Consider the following 16,912-nt stretch of genomic DNA (forward strand, 5'->3'; position numbering starts at 1 on the left):
CACACACTGTAAACGATTTCTGTTGTTTTCACGGTATTATACTGCATTTCTCAACAGTTGTTTACTGTATAAGCTGTGCACAGTGTGTTACTGTATATATTGCTGTTTTCACAGCATGATAATGTATTCTCAACATTTCCATACTGTGAACATGATTAACAGTATGCTACTGCAGATTTTACAATGAATTTTGGGAAAAAATCAGTTACTGTGAATCTAAATACAGTACTGCAAATGACCATGAAAAACTCTACACACACTTTATATTATTATTATGTTTATTTTATTTTTTGACAAAGTATTTTGTGAAGAAAAATAAAATAACCAGTTTCTTCAGACTGTTCAGTGCATAAAACTGTCCCCTGGTTTTCCATATTTGGGTGTACTGCAACTTAATTTTATAAGGTTAACATGAAAATATTAAATCATTTTTAATCAACATAACTTTGTGCTTAACCAAAACGTAAACTGGAACAAAAGTAATTGATTCATGAAACCAAAGTCAGCTTAAATGTCATATTGACCAGCCTGCTTTAGACGGATTCATGAGGTTAGGGCACTCGTCATCACCATGGAGGTCACATCTCCGCATTTTCAAAACAATATTTTAAAATACCCACCATCTCTATAAATAAACCACAGACTTGAGTTTACAACAACTACATTCCCGCATGAAAAACGGTTAAAACTAAATTTCATAACACATTCATTATAGAGCCATCTAAGACCGGGGCAAGTCTCACATGTCTAGCCGATTATAACCTCGTTTCGCCGGATACATGAGTGATGATGGACACCCTGGAGGTCAGAATCTCCGCTATCGGCAAAGCACGCTTAAAATTTACACATTATATCTATAAATAAACCACAGATTTGAGTTTGTAAGAACTACATTCTCGCATGAAACACTGTTGAAATTTCATTTCGTGACATATTAAACGCAATATTTATAATATTAGCTGGGCTTTCTCATCCGCCATTACCATTTGCTTGTTGATGTGAAATGAATTCTGGGAGAAAAAAAAATATTTATATATAATTCTCAAAACACTTCAAACGAACTTTATTCTTATTGTCAATGTCAGATATATGTAATAATTTCGCTGGTAAAGTGAATAAAAAACAATGTTACTATATTGTAATCAATATCACGTTTGCACTGGTTCGGTTCAGCACTCGAGCAACTCTGAATCGTATTGAACCGAATTGAACCGTTTGCTTGGGAATTATTTGATCACACGTGTTCACAAGCACATTCAGCAATATGCAATTAGTGTATAATTAGTGTATAAATGCGTGTGGCCAAGCAGTATAACGAAATAGTAATGAATCATATACAAAAAGGAATCGGTTTTAGGCGGATTCGATTCTTTACTGTTCACTAAGGAGCCGATTCATAGAACCGAACGGACACGACTCGACATGCAGGCAACGGCTCTCCTAATTTGAAATTCACCTGTCGTCTTTCATCCAGCGAATTCATCCTCGGTAAGTGTTTTAAAGTCAAATTCTGTCCGTTAAAAGATTGTTTTATAAGTATTTATGTGTATTGTGTGTGTAATTTAAAATAATTAACAAAGTGACATTAGTTGTAGGTTCTTATGTTATGTCACGCTATCCGTTAACAAACGGTATTTTAAACAAGAAATAACAGACGCCAGGCGGTCATTGTAGTGTTTGCGAGGTATTAGATACAGTGAGTTTATCTTGAGTGAGTTTTTGACCATACGTTAAGTTACCTGAAAATAAAAACATAACTTTAACTTATTGTAACTGCATTAATGAATTCTCTATTTCAGCACAACACTGAGATGAAGGCGAAGTCACCATGAAAAGTTAAACGTTTACCGTTAAGGTAAGCTCTGGTCTTCACATAGTCATTATGACTAAGCTATCATTATGGTAAAATTTTTCAACTGTAAGTTAGTTATTTAAACTAAACTCATAATGAAATGAGTCTTAACTGTTTTATTAAATGGAGCTGAAAATTAAATGCAGTTGAATTATTTTAAGCTAACGTTAATATTAACAAAATACATATTAATTGTCTATTTCTCAATAATGTTAATGAGCTTGATGTATAGCGTGTCATTAATTGTACATTTAATTTTTGGTGTTCAGGTGTACCTGAGGTGAGTGTACGTTCTGAGTACACAGATATAAGCCAAAGTCATTATCACTATATATATATATATATATATATATATATATATATATATATATATATATATATATATATATATATATATATATATCCATCCTATTCTAAGTGAAATTGATGGGGTCAGGGAATGATTTGTGTACAAATGTATTTTAACCCCATACAGATTGGTATGGTTGTACCATAGATTTAGATTAATGTTAAGTCTTATTTTACTCTTATTATATTAATCTGTTTTTCAGCTCAACAACCTCTTTTTCTTCTTCCAGCAGTTCCTAAGATAAAAAAATCTGGTGTTAAAACAGCCACAGCTATGCTATTTGCCTACACAGTGCTGAGTAAATATTAGACAAACGTTTTTTTCTATAACTGTTGTCTTTGTGTTTATTAGCAATTTTACTGGGCGTATGTGTTTTTTTTTTTTTCAAACAGCCTGGAAACTGTAAGTTTAGTTCAATATGTTATTTTATGCTATTCATTTTTGTGTTAACATGGATTGCATGTTGAAGCTATCGTTTTATAGTGGGAAAATGTAAAACAGAATCACTGAATACAATGGCATAATGATTCTGCTTGTTCAAAGAAGGTACTTGATTTAGTTTTCCTCAAGCGACACATCAGTTTTTATGACTATTGCTTGACACTTGAATTGAAGGGACAGTTCACCCCAAAATGAAAATAATAGCATCTTTGGCATCCTCCACTTGTTTCAAAATAGTTATACATTTAATTTGTTCCGTTGAACACAAACTCGTATTTTTTAAAGAAATTTGGTTCAAATATGGATGTCAATAGTTACTGGTTACTAACACTCTTCAAAATATCTGCTTTAGTGTTTAACAGAAATTTAAATGATTTAAAACACGTGGAGTAATGGTGGCAAAAAAGTAAACTATCCTTTTAAATATTTTATTCTGAGACTTATTCATATATGTCTTGTCTTTTGCCATATTGTCTTTCTAGCTCAGATTGTGATGAACCTGGAATGTGACACCAGTTAGTCTTAAGACAAGAACCGAATAAAGCACAGATGTGGAGGGATTTGCAGCCAAACTTACTGGAGGGAAGGAACCTTTAGGTAAAAGCACCTGCTTTATTTAGATCTGAAGTATTTTATTTGACTTAGAGATTTATTGTTTTAATTCTAATTTAAAGCAAACAAGGTTGAGCACCCCTGGTCTAAAAGCTCAAAAATGCTGTTTCCGTGATAAGGTTAAATGTAGTTCAGAAATAGATTCATTAGGATCAATGCTTAAAGTAAACATTTTCTTCTCTCTGTAGACCAAACATGTTTACTATTCCTCACATTTTAATAAATTGTTTCTGTTTTTGTTTCTTACAGTGTGGGTGAACATACTACCTGGATGTCCAACAAAGGCTGCACAAGAGCTCATTTGATAGCACATATTCTGTCCTGTCTACATCTCTGATGACCTGGAAGTGCTTCGACATCAGTGAGTAATAAATCTTTATATTGTCATGCATACAGGATTTCTGTAAGCTTAGCTTTAATGTTAGTTTCTAATCAGCAGTGACTGTTTTAAAAAATTAAGTATTTAAATTATTCTCAACGTTTTACTGATGCTGTGCACAGTAACGTTATGATGATTTAGTTTGAGGAAATGTTACTAGAGGGTTTGTATAAAAAATAAATAAATAAATAAATTGTATGAAATGACTCGATAAAATGTTTATTTGTCTCACTGACATGCCATCACTGCTGCATATTAAAATACAGTAATACGAATTGACAGCAGAATATTACCACAAACATTTCATGAAGTAGGCTAGACTGCTCTTTAGTTCTCTGCTCAACTTTAACACATTTCCTCGTGTCGCTGAGCCTCTCTGCAGATTTTGCCAAAAATGAATGCTTAGTGATTACTTTGTTTTATGCAAACCAAATATCAGTAACTTATCATTAGCATTATTTTAAAAAATCACCCACGGCTTTCATGTTCTCTAACGCAATCTTATCTGTAAGTTAGAAGTGGATTTATACGTGTTAAAAGCCTAAAAGTATTTAATTAACATTAGTCACGTTAAATTAGATTATTTTTATTTATTTAATTTTAAATATGTAGCCTCTTATAGTGAGAATGAACTGTGTTTACCCCTCTTAAATCCATGGAAGCACTAGTAGTGTGATCATGGAATCAGATATTCGAGCTATACAGAGTCGGACATTAAGTTAAGATGAGACTTTATTTTTTACACACCTGTGTGGACACCTGACTAGCGATCTTCAAGAACAATGCCCGCTGATCTTTTCCCCATTAACGTTAGTGTAATTGTGAATTGACAACAAACTGTATTTCACCAACAAAAACAATTAAAAAAACTGTTATATATATTATAACTGTTATATATATATATATATATATATATATATATATATATATATATATATATATATATATATATATATAAACAACAGTGCAGTGTTTCGTTTCTGAATGAATTAAATGGTTTGAGGGATGATTAGTTTTTACTCCAGTGATTAATTTTGCTTGTCATTTTTGCAGGATCATCAGAAGTGCTGCTGCCCTTTTTCACTGTCCCTTTCCACATCATTTGGCCTTCATCATGTCTTGTAGCAGTATTTTCACCTGTTTTTAAAATTGTAATAATTTTTGATGCATTAATTGTTGACTGGTTTTAATGATCAATTGTTTATTAGTGTTCTGTTGCTCTGTTATATTGAATTACTGCTACTGTTTTAGCTTGGTTTACACAATAAACCTTTATTGTGAAGTTAAAGTTTCAGTTTCTTTATTTTTCTTGTATTTCTTGAACAGTTAAAATAACACTTGTGCAATTTTTAACATTTTTACCCATTATAAAGTAGCACTATTAAATAAAATAAAATAACATTTAATAACTGTAAAATACTATACAGTAATAATGAAAGTAACGTTAAAATACCGTAGTTCTTCATGGTAAAAATGTACAATAAAATACTGTTTTCAGTTTTGCAGTATGTGTATCACTACTGTAATTGGTGTTACAGTAAAAATCAACAACAGTAAAATGATGTATTACATTTTACAGTAAATGTAATACTAATGTAATTAGTATTACAGTAATGTTACTGTTTTATGAAATACAGCAGCTACTGGATAATTGTTGCCAGTAACTTACTGTTAATTTAACAAGAAATCGTTTACAGTGCATGAATTGCAAATGGAGTGAAATCCAGTATTTTCTAAATCCAGCTCTCAAACCACAGTGAGGATTTATAACCTGTTTAAGAGTGTTCAATGAAACAAGACCCATCATACAGATCAAAAAGACGCTGAATTTCACAGGAATAGCCCACCGACACAGAACCCACGCTGATTTCTAGATCCTGCATTGACGTACTGTATAAACAATTTTCTGATGTTTGTTTTCACGCAACCATACTGTAAGTATCTTCTTGATGAAGAATCGAGAGAAGAAGAAAAAAAGCCTGTGATCTTGCCATCGGTCAACTAAGAGACAACTGTACAGCAGATGAAAGGGTTGCAGCGCAGTTTATAGTAGCATATATGTATTTACTCATTGTTTTTCATCTAAGTCCTGAAAATTTAAATCAAAATGACAGCAAGGGTTTAGAGTTTCCTGAGTCCTGCAGCAAGTTTTCCTCTGCTTCACTTGGCTGTCTGTTTCCCAGCATCCCTGTGCTCGTCCTCAGTGCGGCGTGTCTGTTTGGATTTACACAATCACTGTATGACTCCTCCATAATGAAATGTCAGCTATCAATCAAACTGGCCTTATTAACTCCATAAGGGCCAGGTGTGGGTGACATCATGGAAAGCGACTGTGGCTTTGGAAGTGTTGCGTGCTTCTCATGCACCCATACGTCAAAACGTTGCCTGAAACTCTTTTATTTTATTTTTTATTTTGAGAAGGACTGACTGTGTGAATGCTGAAAATGCTTCTAAAGGGGCTTGTGCTGCAACCTTTTATACAGGGGTTTGAAATATTTATATGCAATCTAAATATTATAATGCTTGTATACAAGGCATTGATATTTACAATATAAAAATCCAAATTATACATGAAAAAAATTTGAAATAATTTTTTTTCTCTACTCACTACTTCATTTATTTGTATGAATAATAAATATTAAGATACAATCTTAATAATCATGCTTGAGGAAGGCATTTATATTTACAGAAAATTCAAATTATACAGTGAACAAACTATAGTTTGAAAAACATTTAATATATTATTTAGGCAATATTTTATTTCACATTATATTTTTCTACTTATTTTAGAAAACTGCATTTATTTGTTTAATTAATTGCTAATTTTAATCTTGTTTGTATTTATTTGTTTGTTACTTATTTAATGGCATTATAGTATAGTCTATTTTATGATCATAACAGCTGTTACAGGTCTGTAGCCTGTGAAAGGGGTGTTTTTTTTCTCAAAACATGGACCTTTTTGCAGTTATACACCTCATTTTCTATTTAGTTATGAGATTTAATTACATTTTAAGCTCTATTTAAGCTGGATTGGCTTGTCGGATGGTCATCATAACCACACTTTTTGATGCAACAAAGCAATTTCCTAAATTTAGAATAAAGAAATATGAAAACATATTTGGGATTTTATTACATCATATATATCATCAAAAAAAAAAAAAAAAAAGGGAAATGCTTTAAATGAAAAACAAGCCTATTGTCATTTATTAGGCAAATTATAAATGATAAAATGGCCAGCACATTCAACTTTTGGATTTTGGCTATTTGAATAATAATAATAATAATAATAATAATAATAATAATAATAATAATAATAATAATAATAATGTAGAGCTTCACTGTTCTTATGTGATCTTTTGTAAAAAAATAAATTATATATATATATATATATATATATATATATATATATATATATATATATATACATTTGAAAATTCATGGATAACAACAAATGTTAAATTAGTTTTAATTAGATTTTCAATGGACTATTTTTTACTATTTATGATGGCATATAGCGCACAAAATAGGACAGATGAGCTCATATATGGTACAAATTCCAGACCTTTGTCCAACGCCCCCTTTTCTTTTTTTATTTTCATACAGTTGAAGTCTGAATTATTAAACCCCCAGAATCATTAGCCTTTATTTAAAGCCTTAACTAGGTTAATTAGGTTAACTAGGCAGGTTAGAGTAATTAGGCAAGTTACTGTATAATGATGGTTTGGTCTGTAGACAGTCAAAAAATATAGGGGCTAATAATTTTGACCTTAAAATGTTTTAAATTGAAAACCGTTTTTTATAGCTAAAATAAAACAAAAAAGACTTTCTTCAGATGAAAAAAAAAAATCAGACATACTGTGATTTTTTTAACACTGTTGAACATCATTTGGGAAATATTATAAAAATCAAAAAAAAATCAAAGGGGGTTTAATAATTCTGATTTCAACTGTATTTAATTATTTATCTTGGTAAAAATAATAATGATGTTGATAGTTAATTAAATTTAATAAATAAATCACTGCTTACTTTTTATTTATTTTCTAAACATTTCCAAAGACCCCCAGCACTTAATTGCTTCCCTTTTCATGGGGGTCCCTGGACCCAACAACATAAAGATTGCCGTCCACAAATCATAAACAGGAACGCAAGTTTGAAGCCCTTCTGTTATGTCGTGTCTCGTTTCACGATGACACAAAAACGCATAGTTATAGTTACAGAGCAATCACAATCATTGTAGACATAAGCTTCTCTCCCTCACACACACACGCACGCACGCACGCACACACACACACACACACACACACACACACACACACACACACACACACACAGACGATAAAACAGTGCTTCACGTGGGCCCATTTGTTTTTGAAGTAAGGGCTATTAATTAATGTATTTTTATATATTTTTACGACACAAAGTTACTCATGGAAACAAACAAGCAAACAAACGAATAAATAAAACAGCTGGCCTAAATAACACGCTTAATGAGCATATACAAACTATCAGAAACGATTAGGTGCTCAGGAAAAAACAAGGTAAGACTAATTCTCTTGTTTTGTCGGCCTTTGCTTTTGTTTGTGCGTCGCGGTACGTCAGGAGGTTTTCGCCCGTAGCGCTATCTTGAATGCACGCCGCCAGCGCAGCGCAATGCCCGGAGCTGCCACATCCTGTATGTATGAGCCAGCACGGAGGACAGCGATCCCCACTCCCGGGAACAATCCGTAGCCTGTGGGAGTTTTTCGATGCCAATTGTGATACACAATACGGGGTCACATTAGTTAGAAATATATTGTGGGGTCACCGATGGTGCCTGTGGGGCTATTGCGCTCTCCCAGTACCCCTCTCTCTCTCTTTCATTCCCTCCCGTTATCCTGATTTGTCTAGTTGAGCCCGTGCATAACTGTCTGCACTGCTACCTCTCATAACCTGTAAGCGCAGCCTCGGTATATTTAAACGTACAGCGGGATCGGGCGCAGTCAGAAGGGCAGCGGCAGCAGACGTTCCGGCTGTCAGGAGGCATCGGGCAGATTGCGTCTCGGGACGGGACGCGGGACGACTGTGTGACAGGAAGGAGAAACGCAGGCCTGACGCCACAAGAGGCACATATCAGCTGCGGCGGCCGCATGCTTGTGATTGCTCCGTATCTCGTTCTGTCTCCGGTAATCCGCTGATTTACACGGCACATCACACCGCACAGATCGAAAGAGGGTGTAGGTAGACTTTCAAAGAACATAGCGTTATGGGGTTTTTTTGTATTTAGCGAAGTCTTGTTTTTGAAGTATTCAAATTTAAGTTGTTTTGTGGTATTTTAGAAACGTGTCGAGAATTTAGCATGAACGTATCATTAAAAAAAAGTAATAATCAATAAATATAGGCTATAAAAATATTTAGAAACCGCTGTCATTTCTCATTTCTCATTTATATGAGAATGTCTGGCCTGAAAGGCTTTAAAGTCATAATGAAATAAAAGTTCACAATGTTTGTTCTACATGAATTATTTAACAAATTGGCTAATGAATTTCTAAAGGACGAAATTAAAATCCTTCAATAAACATTTTGTTCTGTGAACAAAGCTTGCTGTGTTTAAAGTCAAATTGCCATCCATGATGGATTTTACTTAATTAATTAACAAACATCTTTTAAAAAAAGAACAATACAATATTTTTTCAAGATGTCAGTTGGATATTTAATGAAAAACAAATATTAATACACTGTAAAAAATGCAGGGTTCCACACATTTCAACACAAATTGATTAAATTAACTTAACACTTTTAACAAATCTGGGTTAAACATAAAAAATAAGTTGCCTCGATGAAATCTCAAGAATTGTGTTCTTTCAGCTTATTTTAAATAAGTAATTATTTTATATAAAACAAAAATATATTTAGAGTTTATCATTAAAAATGTTTTGATAAAAAAATTAGAAACATCTGTAATTTTTCCATAAAATTAACATTTATAAGAACGTCTGGCCTGAACAGAAGGGCTGTAAAGTCATAACGAAGTAAAAATTCACAATTCACAATGCTTATTTGAATATTGCAGTGTTTGTATATGAATTATTTAACAAATTGGCTAATAAATTCCCAATAGACAAAATTAAGTTCTGTCAATAAACATTTTGTTCTGTGAACAATGCTTGCTGTGTTAAAAGTTAATTTGCCAGCCATAATTCAATTTATTTAATTCATTACAAACATATACCACAAAAAAAATACAACACAGTACTTATTTTTAGGATGTCTGTTGGATATTTAATCAAAAAGAAAGATTAATACATAAATAAAATGGTGAATTATAACAAGTAAAACACTTTCACCATTTCAATGTTGCGATGTCATTGACACATAAACATTTCCTGCTTGTTATCAAACTATTTCATAACTGTAACAAGAGGCAATTCAATCATAACGAAATATTAAAACAGCATTATTTATCAGTATGTGGCTCTTTTTGAATTCTCAGAAAGCCATAGAAATAAATAATGTAAAACAGGAAATACGTTGGGACCGTCGTTTTTGTTTACATAGGAAACTATAGGAAAGTACACATTTTGATTTGATGTTGGCTTAAAGTTCAAAGAACAAGTCAATGTTGTGAAAAGTTTGGCAAAGATGCGCTCATGTATCCCACACACGTGTGATGCAACACATGTAAATGCACTGCAAGAATGGAGTAAAATGGCTGGTGACAGACAGAAAGATACTCGGAATTCGTTGGCAGCTTTCATCCTTTCCTTCTCTTTTATGACACAATATTAACATGTCCACCCGACAGGGCGGACCCTCAAGACATAGAGAAATGCTGGAAAACTGAATGCAAGTGACAGCACAGTTCCTCTGTTTCACAACACACACAGCAGCCAAAGGCCAAGGGTCATGCTAGGGGCCATGGATCCCAGTCCACCGCTCACACCCAGCACCGCTCATTTATGTGTTTTAATTACGTTATGAAATCAGTTTCTTCCAGCCATGAGGGAAAACATCTACAGGGAAGATGCTGATTGTTACATATTCTGAAAAGTCAATTCATCTTTGTTGCCGTTGCCCACTGGCCCTGCAGGTTGTCTGTGAATGATACAAATTCTTGGAGGAAGCCTGTAAAGTCGTGCTATTTTTTTGCATTGCCCGTCTGGGTAATTACACATGCACATGCATATCGGTGTGACAGTTAGTAGATGAACATATACTGTGCAAAACACTCACACACACGCAATTACATCACCTAAGAAAGCGGGATTTTTGACCAGTCATCTTTAAACTGATGAACAAGTGATTTTTTGAAGCTCGTCCAGCAGGGAGCACTGTGGCTCTTTCAAACATGCTCAGTTGCACAACTGCGTTTGTGATCAAACACACTCCTCTTAACATGCGAAAACTTCAGTGAAAGGCAAAGACAAGCTGCTGAGTGGCTTAAAGCCCACTTAATGTCTGAGACACATCACTGACTGAAAGGGAAAATGCCGGTTATTTGATTAAATCTGACTAAAAAAAAGAAGATAATATAAAACAGGCTACAAGCTTTCTGTCAAAGAAAAACACAACTTAAATAAAACATTTTGTTTCCATTAGGAAAGCATTTTGATTTATTGGCATGTAACTCATGATGGTGTCTGACAGGAGTAATCCATATAATACAATAATGACCACCCAGAACACCTTATCAAACCTATCACTTGTGGAAACCGTATTATATATATATATATATATATTAGGGCTGCACAATATATAGTTTTAGCATCCGCAATAGTCACGTCGCAAAGATATGCAATGTTCAGACTGAATTATAGTTGACCAGGAGCCACACAGTTGTACTTAATCACTGTATTTAAATTGAATTTATACGATTTATGTAAGAAACATTTCTTACTTAGAATTTTTGTCTTGTTCCTAGCCCAAATATCTACATTTTAAAGTGAAAACAAAATTATTTCACTGGCAGATAATTTCCTTAAAACAAGCAAAAACCTCCTATGTTTACTTATTTCTTTTGATGAGGAAAACTAAACAATATTTTTACCTAGTCAAATTATTTGTTATTTATTTATTTATTTATTGGACTACAAAACAGACAAAACAGTAAGAAGAGCATTTTTTTTTTTGCATTCTCATAATTTCAGTTCAATCAGTTCAATTTCTGTACCTGAATACTGTTAGACTCCCCAGAAAACCATCAAATAGAGCTATTAAAATCACCTTCTTAAGCTGTATTCCTATCGCGATACTTATTGCAGAAAAAAAAAATATCGCAATATCAGAGTTTTACAATATATATATATATATATATATATATATATATATATATATATATATATATATATATATATATATATATATATATATATATATATATATATATATATATAATATGTGTGTGTGTGTGTGTGTGTGTGTATATATATATATATATATATATATATATATATATATATATATATATATATATAAATATATATATATATATATATATATATATATATATATATATATATATATATATATATTATATATATATATATATATAGTCAAATTATTAGCCCCCTTGTTTATTTTTTTCCCCAATTTCTGTTTAACAGAGATAAGATTTTTTTTCAACACATTTATAAACAAAAAAAGGGGCTGATAATTTTGACCTTAAAATCAAAAACTGCTTTATTTCTAGTCGAAATAAAACAACTGAGACTTTCTCCAAAAGAAAAAAAATATCATTAGACATACTGTGAAAATACCCTTGCTCTGCTAAACAACATATAAATATTTTAAAAAGAAAAACAAATTCAAAGGGCGCTAATAATTCTGATTTGAACTGTATACACTGTATATGTTATGACTGGCAACAGTTATATACAATATAGTAATTAATGTTTTTATTGTTGTTGTACAGAGCAAAACACAATTATTATTTCTCTCAGAACATGAAGTGGATGAGCACCAAAACAAGACACAACAAACAACGGACAGTAAGAAAACAGGCAATAAGTGGACAAATGTTCTTAAAATATCAATTAGGTTCAGTTCCTGGATGGTACATGGCTAAAATCCTTGAATGATCTGGAAGTGTGTGCCTGCATCTAGATCACAAATAACTTTTTATGCCTAATAGTTTTGTGAACTAAACTGATGCCAGGTAAATGTATGGCTTCAGTTTAGTTCGCAAAAATTATAAGGTCTTATCCGTCATGTATCTATAAGAAATGAGCAACATCAGCAATTAGAAAACTCTTTATTTTATTCGATTAACTCGTTATAGCTTTAAATGTTGTAATGATTTTACTTTTTTGTTTGTTTTATTTTTTCAATTTCAGTATTGTAGTTTGCACGAGTTCTTGCGTTCCTAGTTTGTCAATTTAGTGTGTTGATCTTTTAAATAAGAAGTAGCCATGCAGTCATCCGCACTTATCTAATTTTTATTTTGACCTTATTTTTATATTGTATTTGGAAAGATAATAAATTAAATACATTTTAAGTGAAAAGAGGATGGAGGGAGTCATTTGTTTACACACAGAGGTAGGCGTTGAGTCAAAATATTAGCATTTTTATAATTTAAAATATTTTTACTTGTGCAGAAAATGTCTTCAACCATCTGAGCCTAATATGGACTTTTATTATTATTGCCTAATATTAGCAACGTTTAAATATAATACAGATAAACAGAGTACGTATCCTCTTAAACTGTGTATGTTTGTTTGTATTACAGAGAGAAAGCGGGAGAGAGAGAGATCAAGAGGGAGAAAAAGAGAGACGGAAAGATGGCTGAGGTGACAGGTCCACCCTTAGCCCACTCAGTTGATCTATATGAGCTCAACTTTATTGCCAATTTCAGCTTTGGGACAGCTGAGGCTCTGACCATCATAAACACACACACACACACATACACACACACACACACACAAAGAGGAAATAAACGTGTTGGTGCAGAAAGACATGTCCACAAAGGGGGTGTACACATTTCAACACATCTGCACCCAGAGGAAACTTTTATTGCTCAGCGGTTGCTCTTTCCTAGCTCATGAGGCTTAAGGGAGCACTCATTTAAGTTTCATTTAAATCTCTCCATGTTGTCTCAAACACCACTTCTAGTTGCTGTAGAACATTTTAAAGGCCTGCTCACACCAAGGATGTTAAGCATACAAAGACAACTACAGTATAACCATAACTATAGTGTTATTATTCTTAACATGGTAACCCTTTACAACAAGGTTGTGTTAGTTAATGTGAGATAAAGCATTTACTAACATGAAAAAACATTAGACATAGTATTTAGTAAAGTATTTGCTCATGTTAGTTAACGTAAATGAAATGACATAATTAGTTAATGATAATGACAATTGTTCATTGTTTGTTTATCTTAACTCGCAGTGCATTAACTAATGGTAGCAAGCATTTGGATGATTATAATGCATTAGTAAATGTTGAACTGATTAATAAATGCTGTACAAGTATTGTTCATAATTAGTTTGTGTTTGTAAATACATTAACCTATGAAACCTGTAAAGTATGAGGCTTAAAATGATGTGTTATCTTTGATATCTGCTGTTTAAATGCTATTTAAAATGTTAGTGGAAATATATACAGTTGAAGTCAGAATTGTTAGCCCCCTTTGATTTTTTTTTTCTTTTTTAAATACTTTTTAAATGATGTTTAACAGAGCAAGGAAATTTTCAAAGTATGTCTGATAATATTTTTTTCTTCTGGAGAAAGTCTTATTTGTTTTATTTCGGCTAGAATAAAAGCAGTTTTTAATTTTTTGAAACCATTTTAAGGTTAAAATTATTAGCCCCTTTAAGCTAGATTTTTTTTCTTGATAGTCTACAGAACAAATCATGGTTATACAATAACTTGCCTAATTACCCTAACCTGCCTAGTTACCCTAATTAACCTAGATAAGCCTTTAAATGTCACTTTAAGCTGTATAGAAGTGTCTTAAAAATATCTAGTAAAATATTATGTACTGTCATCATGGCAAAGATAAAATAAACCAGTTATTGGAAATGAGTTATTAAAACTATTATGTTTAGAAATGTGTTAAAAAATATTATCTCCGTTAAATAGAAATTGGAGAAAAAATACAGGGGGGTGAATAATTCAGGGGGGTAATAATTCTGACTTCAACTGTATAAGAAGAGTTCAGATGTACAAAACCTCTAAGTTCTGTCTGTAATTTCCATCGTAAATGAACATTTTTCGTAGCCTCCTTTGTTTATGTTGAGATATTTCACTTTAAAGACCAGAAAAAGAACTTATTCTTTGCCATAAAAGTTATATTACTGAACATACACACAGATGCCGAATAAAAATACTTATTTTAGAGGAGAATTTCAGATGACATTTAGAGGTTTTTGCATCTAAACTCTTCTCAAAGACTACTGCTCAAAGAAATGAAGGGAACACTTGGAGTTTTTTAAGAATTCTCTTTATTTTTTTGAGCAGTATCTGACATAAAATTTAAAAAATGAATCCATTAATAGGTTATCGATCTTCTATAGTGTTAATTATTTTAATTATTAAGATAATTATTATATTGAATTATTTGATTACATGTAAATTTAATAATTTGGCAAACACTTTTATGCAAAATGACGTACAATTTAAACCAAATGATACATTTTTAGATTTTCAAGGATCATTGGAACTGTATATTTAAATCATTATCATTACATCTCTACAGTGTATATTGCATTTTTAGACTATGTATGGTCCCAGTCATGAAATTCTAACTAAATTGAAGTCTTTGCATGCAAAACAACAGACCCATTGTCAGTTCTGCGATGCATTCAGCACAACCCAGTATAGTCACTTTCTGTAAGTCAGCATGTGAATTTGTGACCAATATTTCAGACAAAACCTCCAATTGTGCAAATCAAATTATTAGATTTCAATAGCAGAAATAAATTAAATGATCATTTTAATTAGAAACAACTAGTTACAATAATATGGCTAGCAAAGCGTGAAGTGATACTTCACCCATATCAGAAAATTCTACCATCATTGTTTTAAACCTGTTTGTCTTTTTTTTTCTTCTGTTGAACACAAAAGAAGATATTTTGAAGAAAGCTGACCACCATAGTATATGATTGAAAATCAATAGTTACAGGTTTTCAGCTTTATACAAAATATATTTCAAAGTTTTTAACAGAATAGAGAAATGTATAAAGGTTTGGACCGCTTGAGTGAGAATAAATCCCTTTAACTGCCCCACCAAGAAAAAAATGTTTAGATTGCATTTCCTAACTCCTAATGTCGCTAGTTAACACACTCAATGCATTTTTTTCAACACATCCCATAATATCTAACATATCAACCACTTCCAAATGGTTTATATGTTGGTTTATGGTAAAAGTACCGGAATTAATCAATGCAATCTCACGGCTATTTGTAACTTTTTGATTTAGTGGCTAATTTGTTTGAAGTTGTACAATCTAATTTATACAATTTAGGACGATTTGCTCATCACCCAATGACGGTTGGGTTTAGGGGCGGGATTGGGTGCCACGATGTCTTTTTAAAATTGTACATGTTCATACGACTGAACTCTTACTAATTCATACGAATTAGCCACTGAACCGACAAAACGTAAAATACTTCTCATGAGATCAGGCTGGAATTAATACATATACTATGAAAAATAAGACCAACTTATTTGAAATAATAATCAAAATAAAACATTTTATTATAGTAAATCATCTTTATTTTTTGAAGTATGCCATGAAATGTTTCAGATTCTCATTTAACGGGCTCTACTTTGACGTTCCAGGCGCAAAGTCCAAAGCGCAGGGCGCAAAAGCAATATGGGCATGTCTGAATCCACTTTAACTATTTTAACGACGGAAAAATTCGCTTTGCGCTGCCGCACATGGTCTAACAGGGTTGAGCTTATTCTCTTATTGAGTTATAGGTGTGTTTTGAGAATAAACCAATCAGAGACTCATCTCCCATTCCCTTTAAGAGTTAGTTGCGTCGCGCTATAGCACATTTGCTATTTACATGGTGGACTTTGTAAATGGAAAAACTAAACGCTTCACTAGCGAGAAAACAGACCATCCAGCCTGATCTCACAAGGAAACGTAAGTATTTTACGTTTTGTCAGTTTAGTGGCTAATTCAAACAAATTCGTTCGAGTTCAGTCATACAAAAATGTACGATTTTAAAAAGTAGGCATGGCACCTAACCCCAACCATCATTGGGTGATGAGCAAATCATACTAAATTGTACGAGTTATATCATACAAATTCATATGAATTACCCACTAAATCAGAAAGTTACGAATTGCCATAAG

The 16,912-nt window shown here is 32.3% G+C and overlaps 1 long non-coding RNA gene across 3 annotated transcripts; it reads left to right on the forward strand.

Moving 5' to 3' along the window:
* Window positions 1–1,391: 1,391 nt before the first annotated feature.
* On the forward strand, window positions 1,392–4,913 carry LOC147837947 (uncharacterized). Of its 3 annotated transcripts, none has more exons than XR_015525471.2 (4): window positions 1,392–1,488; window positions 1,800–3,239; window positions 3,504–3,615; window positions 4,687–4,913. It is a non-coding gene; the product is annotated as an uncharacterized LOC147837947 (long non-coding RNA). The 3 variants fall into 3 exon arrangements; XR_015525472.2 differs by having other exon boundaries at window positions 1,413–1,696; XR_015525473.2 differs by having other exon boundaries at window positions 1,413–1,684.
* The last annotated feature ends 11,999 nt before the right edge of the window (window positions 4,914–16,912 follow it).

The sequence above is a fragment of the Danio rerio genome, chromosome 24 (genome assembly GCF_052040795.2).
Source record: "Danio rerio strain M-AB ecotype USA chromosome 24, GRCz13ab, whole genome shotgun sequence".
Classification (NCBI taxonomy): Eukaryota; Metazoa; Chordata; class Actinopteri; order Cypriniformes; family Danionidae; genus Danio; species Danio rerio.